This window comes from Antechinus flavipes, chromosome 2 (genome assembly GCF_016432865.1).
Source record: "Antechinus flavipes isolate AdamAnt ecotype Samford, QLD, Australia chromosome 2, AdamAnt_v2, whole genome shotgun sequence".
Lineage (NCBI taxonomy): Eukaryota > Metazoa > Chordata > Mammalia > Dasyuromorphia > Dasyuridae > Antechinus > Antechinus flavipes.
In genome coordinates, this window is record NC_067399.1 from 389,932,991 (window position 1) to 389,950,420 (window position 17,430).

The 17,430-nt window shown below is 35.8% G+C and overlaps 1 pseudogene; it reads left to right on the forward strand.

Moving 5' to 3' along the window:
- Nucleotides 1–12,466, forward strand: part of LOC127546723 (protocadherin alpha-2-like) — a 94,783-nt pseudogene extending 82,317 nt beyond the window's left edge.
- Nucleotides 12,467–17,430: the final 4,964 nt, after the last annotated feature.

Here is a 17,430-nt window from a genome sequence, read left to right on the forward strand (position 1 = left end):
TCAATTTTCAGTTTCTAGCCACTACAAACAGGGCTGCCACAAACATTTTGGCACATACAGGTCCCTTTCCCTTCTTCAGTATCTCTTTGGGGTATAAGCCCAGTAGTAGCACTGCTGGATCAAAGGGTATGCACAGTGTGATAACTTTTTGGTCATAATTCCAGATTGCTCTCCAGAATGGTTAGATTCGTTCACAACTCCACCAACAATGCATCAGTGTCCCAGTTTTCCCACATCCCCTCCAACATTCATCATTATTTTTTTTCTGTCATCTTAGCTAATCTGACAGGTGTGTAGTGGTATCTCAGAGTTGTCTTAATTTGCATTTCTCTGATCAATAGTGATTTGGAACACTCTTTCATATGAGTGGAAATAGTTTCAATTTCATCATCTGAAAATTGTTCATATCTTTTGACCATTTATCAATTGGAGAATGGCTTGATTTCTTATAAATTAGAGTCAATTCTCTATATATTTTGGAAATGAGGTCTTTATCAGATAAGGTGTTTTTTTTTTTTTTTTAAAGCTTATTTGTGTTTTCTTTGTGGATATGATGAAAAGTTACTTTGGCTGAAGTCTTTTGTAGAGTGGTGTAGAAGTCTTGTACTTGGTCTTACGAAGTTTAATATTTGTAGTAATGAATTCAAATCAGTTAAACATATGTTTGCTATTTGCCTGGTGATAGGGATTGTGCTAAGCATTGACTTGAGCAAATAAATGAAATACTTATCATTCTTGCAAATGATACCAAGTTAAGGAGAATAGTCAACAATTTGATTCTAAATAAAAAGTACAGGGGCAGGTAGATTTCCCAGTGTATAAAACACCAACCCTTAAGTCAGGAGGACCTGAGTTCAAATGACAGTTAATACTACCTAGCTGTGACCCTGGGCAAGTCACTTTACCCCAATTGTCACAGTTAAAAAAAAAGATACAAAAAGATATTTAGGGCTATAATACTAAGGCAAATATAATAAGGGAAAATTTAACAGAGATAAATGTGAAGTTTTGCATTAGAGTTAGAAATCTAATTTTCAAGTCCAAATTGCTGGATAAGTGGCTAGACTGAAGTTCCCTGCAAAATATCAGGAGGTTTTAGTCAACATGAATCAACAAAGTGATATAACATCTCTCAAAAACTATTGTAATTTTAAATGACACCGAGGTCATGCTTTAGAGAAGAGATTGATATGCAGATTGTCCAGAGGGCAATAAGGATATTGAACTGATCCAAAATTCTGCTTATTGAACATAGTGGAAGAAAAAGGAGATCTTTAGTCTGGAGAAAACTCAAAAGAGATTGGAAATTTTCTTCAGGTACTGACAGGCTATGAAAAGAATGACATTTTATTTGTTTCTAGGGCAAGAATTAGGAGGAATAAATGTAAATTTCAGAAAGGCAGATTTAAGCTTGAATTAAAAACTTCCCAACATTGGAAAAAAGGTAGTGGGCTTTCCCTCATAGAGGAATTGAAGCAAAGATAATGTTATAACATGATGGTGTAATTCAGGTACAGATTGAGCTGAATGGCTTCCAAAGTTCCTTTCCAGATTCTGGGATTCTTTGACTCCCATCCATTGCCACTTCCAAAACAAAGATTACAACTATGAAAAAAGGTATATAGCATTTGTACAAAGCTTCTGTAGTCACAATAAGAAAAAACCATAAACCAGATCCATTATTCTTATTTTGCCATAATTCCCCTTGAATAAAAATTGTTATATTGGTAAAATTATATTCCTATATTTTGTTTCTGTACTATCTCCCCGGGGCACTTTCAGAAACTGTCAATTTTTTCAAAGCAAGTTATTTTGATCTGATGTATTAGGAACATGAGTTGTGCGTGACTAGAGAAAATATAAGTTAGTGTTTCCCCGAATTCATGAAATAATTACATAGTGGTAGAGTTTATACAATTAGCCACATGATGTCGCTGTCCACCACGAAGTCTTCTCTAGGAAGGTTATAACAACAGATCTTCCATCTAGGATGCTAGAAGCTCCATTATGTCAGGCCAGGGAAACAATACAACAGGACTATATGAGAACTATTGGAGGTAATGATTTATTTAATTTCTTTATTTGAGATATGAAATACTAATTTGAAAAGGACTAATTTGAAGAGTTTACCAAGTGTTTGAAGCCTTCATATCAAAACGGCCTAAGGACCCAATATCTGCTGTTCTCAATTCTGCTCTACATAACTTGGGAGACGGTAAACGGCCAGGTCCATTACTCCGTGCAGGAGGAAGCAAAACATGATACGTTTGTGGAGCTCATCGCACAGGACCTGAGTCTGGAGGTCGGGGAGCTGGTGACGAGGTTATTCCGGGTGGTGTCGAAGGGTCATCGGGACTACTTGGAGGTAAATGTGCAGAATGGCATTTTGTTTGTGAATTCGCGAATCGACCGTGAGGAGTTGTACGAAGGAACCCAGTTTGTAACATCTATCTGGAAGTGATCGTGGACAAACCGCTGCAGGTTTTCCATATGGAGGGGGAGATTAAGGATATTAATGACAACCCTCCTGCATTCCCAGCGAAGTCAAAAAAATCTCTTTTTTTAAGAATGCAGAACACTTAACTCGCGTTTTCCGTTAGAGGGCGCATCTGATGCAGATACAAGATCTAACTCTGCTGAGTTACAGGCTCAATTCAAGTGAATATTTCTCTTTGGATGTACAGACAAATGAAGAACTGAGTCAGTCTCCGTCACTTGAGCTCAGGAAGGCTCCAGACCGAGAGGAAACATCGAAGATTAATCTATTATTGATCGCTACAGATGGGGGCAAACCCGAACTCACTGGCACAGTTCAAATTTGCTCATTAAAGTGAAGGATGTGAATGATAATGAACTGGAGTTTGATCAAACACCTTATAAAGTCCGTTTACTAGAAAATACAACAAACGGAACATTGGTGATCAAACAAAATGCTTCTGACGCAGATGAAGGATTAAATAGCAAGATCACCTATTCATTCAGTAGTGACGTTCCCTTGACTGTACACAAGAAGTTCAAAATAGATCCTAGTACTGGGGAGATTAGAATTAAGGGAGAATTGGATTATGAAGAAGAGAAATCATATGAAATCCAGATTATTGCCTCCGATAAGGGAACTCCACCAATGTCTGGCCATGTAAAGTCTTATTGAAAGTTCTAGACATCAATGACAACGCCCCTGAGGTAGCAGTGACCTCGCTATCACTGCCGGTCCGAGAAGACGCCCCTTCAGGCACAGTTATTGCCCTCATCAGTGTGTCCGATGGTGACTCAGATCTCAACGGGCCAGGACTTGCTTGCTACAGCGATCCTTCACGTTAGTGTCCACCTTCAGGAATTACTATTCACTAGTGTTGGAAGGCTCATTGGACCGCGAGAGTGTGCCTGACTATGAACTAGTTGTAACTGCAAAGAATGGAGGGACACCAGCCCTTTGGGCCAAGGTCAGCTTATTTGTGGGCATTGGCGACGTGAATGACAACGCGCCTGTGTTCGAGCAGCTCGAGTACACTATGTTTGTGAAGGAGAACAACCCGCCAGGCAGTCACATCTTCACTTTATTAGCATCGGACCCATGCTCTGGTATCTTACTCTCTGGTGGAACAACAAGTAGGGGAGCTTCCGCTGTCGAGCTACGTGTCTGTGCACTCAGAAAGCAGAAAAGTGTACGCTTTGCAGCCTCTGGACCACGAGGAGCTGAAATTACTGCAGTTTCAAGTGAGTGCCCGCGACGCCGGCTTCCCTCCCTTGGTCACCAATAGGAGCCTTCAGGTTTTCGTGTTGGACGAAAATGACAACGCCCCGGTTGTGCTGCCGCCTCATACTGGTGTTAGCCAAGTGACAGAGCTGGTGTCGCAGTCTGTAGTGGTGGGTCACGTGGTAGTGAAGGTGCCGGCTGTGGTTGCGGATTCTGGATACAACGCGTGGCTGCGTTACGAAATGCAGCCAGAGATGGGTGCAGGTCGCAGTCCTTTCCGCGTGGGTCTGTACACTGGAGAGATTAGCACTGCGCGGGCGCTGGAGGAGTCGGACGGCCCGAGTCAGACGCTGTTAGTGTTAGCCTTTTCTGTCTGCCACAGCCACGGTGATTGTGTCTTTAGTAGAGAGCGGAATCTCAGTGAAGTCCTCTATTGGGGTAGCCCGCAAGGCGGAGGGGGTGGGCATGTGTAAAGAGAAAGTCTTGGAAGATGTTAACGTCTACCTGATGATCGCTATCTGCTCTGTATCCAGCCTGTTGGTGTTAAGTTTGCTGCTGTATGTGGCTCTAAGACGCTCCACTACCTCTCAGATAGTCTATGGCTTTGGGAAGCCTACACCAGTGTACTCCAGTAGAATGAATAGCTAGCTGGTCATATTCCAAGAAAGGGCAGAGGGTTTGCTCTGGAGATGGGGTAATCAAGAACGACCTCATGGCCTTTAGTCCTAACTTCCCTCCCTCTTCTGAAGACAGAAGTCCACAGTTGGAAACATGTTCTGGCCCCTCTTGTAAGGTGAGTTCATACATTGGCGTTTATTCGTCAACTGATTCCCTCTCATTCTTATTTTATCCATATTTGGGTGTTAAAAAGAAACAGGTGAGCATTCGATGCTTATTCCACGTGTTTGCAAAACAAATCTGTAAGTATTAACTATTTTCAGACTCCAGTTTCCAATATTCTTGACATTGGAAATTGCGTATTTTCTATCTTGCTTAAAGATCTCACAGTTATTTTCACAAGAATCTGCCCAGATGATATATTTTCTTTATTTCTCTCAAATTTCCTTTAACATTACATTATCTTTGTTTGAACTGTGATTTATATTTATAATATATCTGTTTATTAATTTTGCAAATTGATATTTAGCTTTTATTTTAAATATGTGGGACAAACATCTGAAGGGGTTGAGAATTAGTATAATAATATGCAATTAGATATTTTCTTGGAAAGATTTTGTTTTTTCCATTTTTAAAAGATAATATAATTTTATGTAGACAAATAGAAAAAAATCTGCTTAAAAATTGAAATTTTATGGGCTGAGTTTCCTGTGTAAATGATTTACATATTTTCATTACTTTTGGGGGAAATTAATTGCTCAAGTAAAATATATGGACACAATTGCTTTATACCAGAATCCCATGTCCACTTTGCTATTCTCTTCCTTTCCAATTACTCCTCCTCCTCCCCCTCCTTATTTTTCTTCTTTTCCTCCTTCTTTTTCTTATTCCCTTGTTCCTCCTCCTTTCCATCCTCCGTCACCTGCCCTTTCTCCTCCTCCTCCTCTTCCTTCTCCTTCTCCTTTTTTCTTCTCTTTCTTCTCCTCCTCTCTAGAACAATCTACCAATTTTTCTTTGGCCTTTATAATTTTCAAGAAAAACCAGATATAATAAGAGCTTTAGGTTACAGACTTAATAAAACGCTTCTGCTATATACAAAAGTGGATGTTAAAGTAAAAAATAGCTCCTTTAAAAGTACTGGAAGAAAGTTTCCTTTTTTTTATGCTAAGGATTTGAATGTTCACAGAAAAATTCAGGAGAATATTTTGCATGCTTTTAGTAGAACTTTTCTTTTGTTCTCATATTTATGCAGTTTTTGAGCACAAAAATTTCACCTTCAGGTAATAGAATGAAAATACTTCATAATCTTATTCAGTGTGATTTTCGTGGCCTTTAAAAAGTGCTTCTGAGTATGCAAAAATATATCTGTTATCTGTAGAATAACAAGAGGAATGAGAAATCAGAAGCTCACCATTAAATATGCTTATATCTGAAATCATTGATGATTTTTTTACTTGTAGACAGAAACTTGGAAAGCTCATTCTTCCTCACTTTTTATAAGTTGAATTTAGAAATAGGTGGAGTGAAATGTAGCATGGTTGTAGAATAGAGTGACACTAACTAGAGAACAATTGTAGGTAATTATGATAGTCATCTTTTAAAATAATTTCCAAATGACTAGTTGAGATTAATGGCCAACTCATTAGAGGAGAAGAGTTCTTTAAAAAAAAAAACAAACATTTACAGCCATTTGTATAACTCTTCAAAAAGTTTCTTCATGTTCCTAAAATAAAGTTTGATGAGAGTCATGTCATGAATATTCTTGCTGTCCATTTGGTACTGCTCATACATCAAGTCATCCCGAGAACATTCTAAGTCCATCAACTTTCCATGGGCTTGCAAAAATTCTCCTTTTTCAATTAAATCTTGAGTTTCTTTAACAATCTCTGGTACTCTTTCACTGCTCTGCAGAGGAAGCTGGTAACCTCCTGGCTCTGAAGGCAGACCCTACAGGCTTTAACAAAATGAGTAAAAAAATCAAAAGAATGATCGATAGTTTCTACACAGAAAGAGAACAGCTTTTCAACCCTGAAGAGACTAATAGCAGACAGTCTCCAGACAATTGTTGGTCTCCAATACAAAAGGCTCTCCTAGAAGAGACTATTAAAAACCTTTAAAAAGAGCTAGAAGAGAAATGGGGAAAGGAAAGAGAAGCTATGCAAGAGAGTACAGAAAAGGCACATAACTCACTAAAAGAAAAATTTGATAAAGTGGAAAAAGAAAACAACTTCCTGAAATGTGAATTGGAAAAGGTAAAAAACAATCTCTGGTACTGAAAAAATGTTTTTGAGATTTCCTACAGCAGCAGCCAGCTTGCTATGCTGTACCACTGTATCCTTCACATCCTTAAGATTTTCAATAGTGTTTATGCTCTGTCTTCAGTCTTTACTGACATTTGCCAAAGATTACTGTATATCTTTTACATCATTTAATGCATTATGAAGTTCAAATCCATCCGAATATCATCTAATTGTGACTGGAATGCAGTTTTTAGTCTAGCCGCCACTGAGACTTTTTTTTTACAAGCTTTGTTCTTAACTGGTTTTTGTCCTTTACAACCTTTGTACTTAATTGTTTCAAGCAAGATTTAGATGATTTGGCTTCAAAGCATAAGTACCTTTCAAACATTTGTTAACAGAAGTTTATGATTGTTTCTGGTAGTTCTAGCAGCAATCACTAGATTTATTTATGTTTTTTGGAGAAAATATTTGTTATTAGGATAAGTTATTTGGTTAGATCAATGACATACTCAAGATAGTGTTCTACTGTGCTTTCAAACAATATATTGTGGGAAGAACATGAATGTCTTCAAAGTTTAGTAATTCACCTCCTCCAAATACTTTTATAATAATTTTTCGTGCTATTCATGAATTTCTAAATGCTCTTCTTGAATATAATATGTTTTATCTGTACAACTATGTAATATAACAGGGCCCTTATGTTGCCTTGATGTATAAAATAACAATTTACTTCGTTTTAAATTATAATTATAAAGATTCAGAGAATGTCTATGTTGAGGAATTTTAGTGAACAAGATTTATATATATGTATATATATATATACACCTTCTATTCTTTTTATTTTTAATTAAAGCTTTTTATTTTCAAAACATATGGACCAATAATTTTTCAACATTGACCATTACATAGCCTTGTGTACCAAATTTCCCCCTTCTTCCCCCTACCCCTCTCCTAAATGGCAAGCAATCCAACATATATTATGTATGTTAAAATATATGTTAAATCCAATATATGTAAACATAGTTATACAATTTTCTTGCTGAATAAGAAAAATCAGATCAAAAAGGAAAGAAAATGAGAAAGAAAATGAAATGCAAGCAAACAACAATAAAAGAGCGAGAATGTTATGTTGTGATCCACACTCAGTTCCCATAGTCCTCTCTCAGAGTGTATATGGCTCTCTTCATCACAAGATCATTGGAAGTGGCATCAGTCATCTCATTGTTGGAAAGAGGCCCGTCTATCAGAATTGATCATCGTATAATATTGCTGTTGTTGTGTACAATGATCTCCTGGTTCTGTTCATTTCACTTAGTGTTGGAATCCTTAAAACTGCTAACTAATTAGAGTTGATCTAATCTTACAAGAAGATGTTTTGGGCAGAACCTGAAACAAGGTACTAAGTAGAACTAATTAGTACAATGCTTGTGTTTGCACCTTTACTCATTGGAATTCACAAGTATGCCAGCGCAAAGTAAACTTTATAACTTTGTGAGTTCACACCTCCCTTGAAGCCCTTTGGGCCAGAGAGCACTATGGGAGAAAACCCATAATCCCATTCTCTCAGAAGATTCACATATAAGGCCAGTGAAGAGAGAGCTATTCCAGAATATTTTCCACTTGGCTGGCTGGTGGCAGAAGAGACTTCAGCTGGATTGGAGAAGAGCATTCTGGTACAGACACAGAGCACTTTGGGAGATTTCAGCGGAATTATGCCAGAAGCCCTCTCTCCGAGGCAAGAGAGATCTATTCCAGAATATTTTCCATTTGGTGGCAGAAGAAGAGGTTTCAGAGGATAAAGCTACGAGTGGAGAGTTCAGTGGACAACCAGATTCATCTTCATCTCACTGTAGTTGGTGGCTGGGCTCCTGCACTTCCCCCACTGAGACCAAGCTGGTCTGAAAGACTCACCAGAAAGCTAGCCGAGCCCCAAGTGAAGGAGACAAGAGATTCATTCCATCTCTGTGCTGGTTGGAGGCTGAAGAAAGCAGAGGCAGAGGCTAAAGGACAAAACCCTTGGATTTGGAGACATTTGGAGGGAGCTCTTGGAACCAAGCAGAGAGATAGACCTCTAAGCTAACTGGGCTATATTAGAGACAATAAAAGATCTGAACTTTTATCACCTGGCTGCGTTTTGAGAACAAGATCACCACAACTTAGCATCATAACTCTTTCCAGGCCTCTCTAAAATCATCCTGCTGATCATTTCTTATAGAACAATAATATTCCATAACATTAATATACCATAACTTATTCAGTCATTGTCCAACTGATAGGCATCCACTCAGTTTCCAGTTTCTTGTCACTATTAAAAAGGCTGCCACAAACATTTTTGCACATGTGGGTCTCTTTGCCTCCTTTAAGATTTCTTTGGGATATAAGCCCAGTAGAAACACTCCTGGATCAAAGGGTATGCACAGTATAGTTCCAAATTGCTCTTCAGAATGACTGGATCCATTCACAATTCCACCAACAATGTGTTAGGGTCCCAGTTTTCCCACATCCCCTCCGACATTTGTCATTATCTTTTCCTGTCATCTTAGCCAATCTGATAGATGTGTAGGGTATACCTTCTATTCTTTAGGATCTCATTGACTTTGAATCCCTTTACAATTTTATAATTTTAAACTAAAAGTTCTAATCTCATAAATTTATCATTACATTAAAACCCTTGTATTTGATAATTTTCACTGACCTTTTGGAATCATATTATATATTTCTTGTGGTATAGTTCACTGAGAATGACCTGTGTATGCTTTTTGGTCTCAGATTAGCATAGATAAATTTGGAGAAGCTGTGCCTTCCAACTCCAGTATTTTTGCCAAAGAAACTCCAAATGGGGTCAGGAAGAATTGGAAATTACTGAACAAGCAACGATGTGATTGTGAATGGAATACTCAGATGGATGAAATTACAATCTTTTAGTGTTCATGTATAAAGTAAATACAATTATTAGAATAGCATTAAATACTATAAAAAGTTATCCATTATATTTTTGATTGTAGGAATCAGGCTAATTCCACATGAATTAAAATTTGGAGAAGTTATAGTTATTGAATAAAAGATCTTTTAATTGCCTTTGGAGGAACAATAATCTAACCAACTAATAAATCTTCATTATATTTTTCTTTTCCCTCCAATGGAAAACATTTTTTTTGTTGCTATTGAAACAACCAGAATCTGTCATAGAACTAGCTTAAAAATTATGGAAGAGAACAAACCCTTTTGGAGAAAGATCCTCTTAATTATGTTTTTATGGCTAAAAAAATGTATTTAGATGAATAATGAAGGCTCTACTCTATACATTTTTAGTTTTCTGTTGAAAGATTACCTGAAAATTTAATTGCTAAGGCCAGCTTTATGGCTGAATACATATCTGCCAACTTTACACTGGGATGCATTTCTCCCACAGAGTTTTCTACAATGTTGTTCTATTTTTATTATTTTTTTGGTGGTGGAGGTGAACTATAATTCTAGTAATTGAGTAAGTGTACATAGTGGAAAAGGTGTTCTAAAATTCTATTTCTCTTCTCTATACTTTTGCGATTTTACTCTGGAATGCACTCTCTCCTCACCTCTGCTACTTAGAATCCTAATTTTCTTTCGAAAGTTAGCTCAAGGTCAACTTCTAATATGGGTCCTTTCTTGATCCCCTGAAACTGCCTCCTCAAACATTTTGCACTTATTCTATATATAATTTTTATGTTGATTCCCTAAGTAGAATGTAAGTTCACTGAGAAAAAAGAACTTTTAATTTTAGTTTCTGGTATCCACAGCATCTAGCACCTATACTAATAGTAATAGGCTCTTGATCAGTATCAGAAAAATCTAGATTCAAATCCCTGATCAAGTAATGTCTCAGACAACTACTGAGGATTTAGAAGCTGTCTTTGATAGAGTTGTGTGATAGTTGATAGATTAGAATTAGAATCTTATCGCACTGAAATTGCATGCTATTTCATTTTATTTTTATTTGCTGAGGCAATTGAGGTTAAGTGACTTGCCCAGGGTCCCACAGCTAGGAAACATTCAGTATCTGAGGTCAAATTTGAACTCAGGTCCTTCTGATTTCAAGGCTGGTGCTCTATTACTGCGATCACATGCTATTTTAGTAACTTTTTGCAAAACTTTTTGCAGTAACTGCCTCTTGTTCCTTGTGATACCTTTTCTCTGTAAATGTATTCTTTTCATGTTTCAGTTTTATACTCTTCATGATGGTTATTTTTAGTTTCAAATGAGTATGGCACTTTATTACTTTTAAGTGTTTATTCAAATGTCTTCAAAACATTGTAAAAATAAGAAAAAAAGGAAATGCAACTATACCTGAATATCCCCATAAAAAGTAGCATAAGTCTAGTTCTTTCTTAAGACTCTGAAATATTCAAGAGCAGAGGAAGTATGGAAAATAATGTCTAATATGTATATTTTTTTCAGCATATCACTAAAACCAGATTCACAAAATCAAATCTCAGGTAGGTGTACAAACCAAGAATGATTTTTGCATATTAGAATAAAATATTCTTGGGTTTCTCTTTTTTTTTAAGGTTCAAACTCACCATTCATACTACATATGATCCTCTTACATTTTCTTGTAAATAGTATTAAAATTTCCAAGTCCGTCCAGGATAAGAAAAGGGATGGGAAAAAGGGATGGGAGGAGGTTCAGGCAGATTGCAAAGGTCCACTTTTGAGAAATGCATTTAAGTATATCTGTAAAATCAGATACATTGTATTTTTGCTAAGACAAAAAGATAATTTTTTATTAGATACTGTTCAAGAGTTTCCAATCTAGAAAAATAAAAATTGGAGTAAATGGAGAGTAAATGAAGAATATATAAATCAAATAAATTGCAAGAGTAAATGAAAAATATATAAATCAAATACATTGTTAAAGCCAACTGACTACATGTATTTAGTAGTACCAGTAGTAGTAGGCAGTGTAACTGTCTACTAAAAGGTATTTTCTAAGAAAAGAAGGAGAGCAGTCTTCCTATTTAGGAAGAAAAAAGTGGGTTCACCCCCTTCTATTTTTTTCTTTCCTCACAAAATCCTGAGAGCTGTCATTGAATTTAAGGATTTTGGGAAAAGTCATCCTCTTTATTCCTGGAATTTCTGAGTAATAGATAAATGACTAACGCATCTGAAAAGGCTTTGGGATGATGGATTGGAAGATAAACTGCCTAGGTGCTCAGCATCTGTTGTTCTCGTGTCTGTTTCACACACCTGGAGGTGGGGAGCAGCCAGGTTCATTACTCATTGCCAGAAGAATAGAAACACGGTATATTTGGGGGCAAATCACACAGGACCTGAGTCTGGAGGTCCGGAAAGCTGGTGATAAGGCTGTTCCGAGTGGTGTAGAAGGGCTGCAAGGACTATTTTGAGATAAATGTACAGAATGGTATTTTGTTTGTAAATTCACGGATCAACTGTGACAAGCTGTGTGGTTTAAATCCAATTTGTAGCATCCATGTGGAGGTAATTGTGGACAAGTCACTGCAGTTTTTCTATGTGAGATGAAGATCAATTAATGATAATCTGCTGGTGTTCTTGGCAACACAGAAGCAACTGTTTATTTCTGAATCCAGACACACTAGGTTTCCACTAGAGGGAGCATCCGATGATGATGTGGAAGCTAATGCTTTGCTGACCTATAGGCTCAGCTCTAACGAATATTTTCCTCTTTGGCTGCAAAGACGAATGATGAATTGAATAAGTCTCTGTCTCTTGTCCTTAAGAATCTTTGGATAGAGAGAAAAGCCAGGAACTTTCTTTAATACCAACTGCTATGGTTTGGGGAAAGCCCGAGCTGAAGGGAATGATCCAATTATTGATAAAGCTACTCGATGTTAATGATATTGCTCCAAAGTTTGATCAAGAAATCTATAAGTCCAATTATAAGAAAATAGGATAAATGGAATGTTAGTAATCTGATTTAATGCCTTGGATATATATGAAGAAATAAATGGTGAAGTTATGCATTCATTCAGTAGTGACATTTCCCCTAGAATAACTGCAAAATTTAAAATAGACTCTTCCATAGGGTGAAATTAGAATGAAAGGCCAAATAGATCACAAAGAAATAAAATTATGTGAAGTCAATGTAATAACTATCAATAAAGGAACTCTATCATTATCTGTGGTGCTTTTCTTCTTTAAAATGTTCTCTCTGGGAGCAGGTTTCTCTGGGAGGTTTTCTGGAGGCAGCCTTAGTTTCAGCTAAAAGTAATAATCACTCCAAATACAGCCAGCTGATAAAAGTTCAAATCTTTTATTGCTTCCTCCAAAATAACCCGGGTTAGTTTTTCTTAGAGGCTTATCTCTCTGCTTGGTTCCAAGAGCTCTCTCCGAAAGTCTCCAAATTCAAAGGTTTGTCCTTCAGCCTCTAGCCAGCCAGGTGGAAAATGGGATGAATCTCTCTTGACTCCGAAAGAGAGCTTCTGGCTCTCAATCTCCCAGAGTGCTCCTCTCTGACCCCAGTCAATGTTCCGCAGTAACTCCAACGGGAAGCTAAGAGCCTCTTTATATGTGATCTCCCAAAGGTTGACTCCTCCTTCTGGAAGCAGGGATTAAGGGAGGTGTGAATTCAGATATCTCATACTAAACCTTGAAATCTCCCAAATTTGTGAACTCCAATGAGTACTTAAATACATTAGTGAGCTAGAGGATTTGCTAAGTACCATGCTAAATTAGCACTTCGTAAGGATTCCAACAAATATCTGGACTATGCAAAGTTTTGATAAAAGTATTAGACGTTAATGATAATGCACCAGAAATGTTATATTAGAAAATAATTTTTACAAAGTTTCTTTTTAATATGGAAATTCACATGTCTTGATGTTTTCTAATCTGGTTTCCTTAATTGCAATTTAAAGTGCATACATTCAGATCTGGAGATTTTTAAGATCATCTAGTGTAAAATTCCTGACTACCTCCCTGGAGCTGGAGTCAGCCAGAGTCAGAATAAGCAAAAGTCCTTGGTTTTTAGGGAAGAAGTGAAGGGGATGGACAAAACTGCCACAAGCTTTCCACCAACCTCTTTCTCCTTGTCCTCCTCCAAAGTGAGTCTGACTCTTCTCACTCCACCTATTCTCTCCTATGATTATCTGTATACTCCAAAAAATCAAGCCAGCACGGAATAGTAAGAAGAGCCATTTTTCCAAGCATATACTAATAGAGTTATTATCCAATAGGTAATTAGCCCTAACTGCTTGGTTGCCTGATTCAAGCACACTTTTTAAGAGTTTCAGCCCTTTACAATCTAGTCTCACTCACTTATTTTAAAGGACAATGATTTCTAGAAAACTATGACTTGAGTAAGGTCTCCCAGAAAATAAATACCATGGCAGAAACTGAACCTAAGTTATCTAACTCCAAATACAATGCTTTTTTTTCTATTCTGCCTTTACATAGAGAAATGAAAATGCTATGATGTGTTTTATATTTAAGAACTTTGTGAACATTCCAGAATGGGAAAGACCGTCTTTCTCTATAGAACACTAACATTAGGATGAAAGAAAAAAAAACATGATTTAATTGTCCAGTAGGATGATTAGTAGTGAATAAATCTGTGGGTTAGAGATTCATATTCTCTCTCTCATCACTCTCTCCCTTTATCCCTTCCCCTGCAAAAGGTTTTAGTATTTACCACATAATTTAATGAGTTCTATGGCTACGTGGTTCATAAGTATAGCATTAGATTAATCTTAATCCAAGAGAATAGTGTCAAGATGATTACATCTATGAAAAAGAGTTGTTACTATCCTTAGGATGTACCTGCAAGTTTGTAGTTGTTTTAGCAGAAATCAGAAGGAATAATTAAGACCATCTGTTTGCCTTAATAGGAACATGAAAAAGCTAAGTATTTTGAAAATGAACTACTGAATCCAACCAGTCAATTCACCAAGTCTAGAAGGTGTCTCTTTGAATGTGTCATGAGGAATCATTTTGTAGGAAGAGAATAATTGTTTTTCGCAAAGATTATGAATTCATCTTTAAAAGCCTTGTTCAATGATCTCCTATATGTTATCCTTCATTAATTTATTTTTTGAACGTGATGCATAAAAAGTTATATATGATTGATAAGTAAAGTTGCAGGATTATTGTGCTTAGCATAGTGTCTGGCACATATAAGTAATAGCTATTATTATTTAAATAAATGTGGAATTCCATATCTTTTGAAGAGTTTATTCAAACATCTCAAAGTCATCAATACTACAAGAGGAGGAAAATTTTAACAATAGTTTATAATTGAAATTGTTTTTAAGAGTTCTCATTTTTTTTAAGAAGTTGGGGACCTGATTAATATGGAAATATGTTTTGCATGACTTCACATGAATAATCTGTATCATGTTACTTGCCTTTCAAGATGGGGAGAGAAGTGGGAACTCAAAATTAAAAAAAAAGAACTTTAAAAATGTTTTACATGTACTTGAGAAAAATAAAATGGAAAAACAAGTTGGTGACATCTCTAAAGGCAGAATATTAAAACAATTTCTACAGCAGGATGATGCAACTTGTAACAAATTTAGCTCTTATTTTATTTAATTGAAAGATATTTATTTCTATAAATATGTGTACTAAGTATTTTATAACAGATTTGTGGTTTACTGTTCATTCTCAATACTTCTCCAACATAGGTACCTACAAATCTTTTTGAGAAGCAACAGATTATTCCATGTAATCCATCAATATAGTCCATGAACAATATAAGTTCCAAATTACACATTTTCTTGTAATTAAAACATCTTATTTATTAATTTGATAGAATGAAAAAAAACAGGTTTATCTTTTGCATGTTACAGTTCTTTATCATCAACTATGAGGATCAATAAATGTGCAAATGGTTTCTTTGTCCTCATTCTTACTGATTTCCTGGCAACATCTGATAATATTGACCATTCAATTTTTGAAAAAAGGTTTATTCATGCATTTAGTATTTGCAATCATCATCATTTTGGAATAAACTCTTTCCTCCTCACTTTCCTTTGTAAAAAAAGAAATAGAATACTTCTTAGTAATTTAACTTTTCAATTTTAAGTAGGCTTATTCACTGTTCTAAGAATCATAGGATCCTCACTGTCCCCCTGAAGAGTCATACTCATTTTCTCCAGTAATTAAAAGAAAACATATTTTTTTCCCTTCAAGTTCTCTTTTCCTTTATTCTAGATCAAATTTTTACCCATTCTTCCAGACATATCTCTAATCTTACCTCAATTAGTTTTCCTTGATAATGTCAGCTAATTTTACTCCCTTTGCCCTTCAAGATCATTCATAACAGAAGTATGTAATCACATCTTATTTTCATTTGGTTTTACTTAGCTATTAGCATATTGGGCATGCATTGTTTTCTCATTGTACTTCAAGACTTAGCCCAGTACATTGGGATCTTGTGCAGTGCCTATGTATGTTACTCATTTTCTGTATTTCCAGTTGTTTTTGAAATGAACTGACTTCTAAAGGACTATTTGAGCAGGATCCAAGTTCTGAGAAGTCATTCCAAGCAGGAAAAGCCTCAAATGTAGACATCAAAGCTTTTTTTTTTTTTTTTTCCAGGAATGGGCTACAGTATCTAAACCTGAAGAAAATGATCAGAAGTTTTGTCACTAAATGATAATTTTTGAGAAGAATTTCAGTTGCTCATGAAACCATCCTATTAGGAATGCAGGGGTTGTGACATGCATAAGGGTAAGAAATAGTCACAGATAAAGCCATAGATTCCTGAAATATTGAAAAATAAATATCGATTCTTTCCACATATTCTGTAAGACAAAAATTTGTGGGCTTAAATTATTTTTCACTTCAATCTTAAAATGTCTTATGTGACAAACAAAAAGATTGAAATTACATAACAAAGCATTTGAGGGGATCTTTTATCATTTTGTATTAATTCCTGTGACAATAGAAACTTCCCTAGTTTCTAATGATTATAACAGTTAATAAAAATAAACATTATAGGTGTCCAAGTCTTGTACATATACCTGTAATTTGGGAGATTATATGAACCAAAGGATTTCTTTATACTTGAATGCAGATAAAGAGTAATTGGCTCAATATTGCTTTATTGGGATACTGTTTTCTTTTTCTCTCAATCTTGTTAGTAGGAAATTCTGCCTATTCCAAGACATTTCAGAAGGATTATAAGTTTAAACATTTATTTTCCTTAACCTCTGAGTTGTGAATCTGAAATATTATTTATTAAATATTTTATATTAAATGATAAAAAATGATAAAAAATTTGCACACCCGTGAAAATACTTAAAAGGTATATTTCAGATTTATGAAATAAGTTGCTTTACTGAAGAGCAAAATTGAAAAAAACAAGCGAAAGTCAAACACAACATAGTTTTATTTTAGAAAAAGTTTTGATTACTTATGTAGCACTCTCTCTGGAACCTGTACTCTCCCATTCACTTAACTCCCTTTTAAAGATCTGATCTTCTTGAGGGGTGAAAGTTACTTTGAGGTCAAAAGTACCCTGTAGATTCATAGTCTTAAAACAATAGTTTATGAGCCTTCTCTGGTGCAATTACCTTTAATAATGAGTCAGTTGACTCAAATTGGCTCAAAACAAGTTATTTACTGAGTTATCACAGTAGTAACAGAAACCACAATTCATCCCTCTCCCCCAGTCTGAGATAAATTATACCACAAATATACTATATATATATCAAAAACTTAACATTTTTAAGTGAGAAGTACATAAAGGAAATCTCTGTACCCAAGGCAATTTATAATTATTGTCCTGCAGGATCTTCATATAATTGCTCTTTTAGTAATTTGCTCAGCTTTCTTATTCTCCTGCAAAGGATTTTACTATGTAGATTATTCAGTTTGACTCACTGGGCTTGCTCTTCTTGGAAGTTCAACCGACACAAT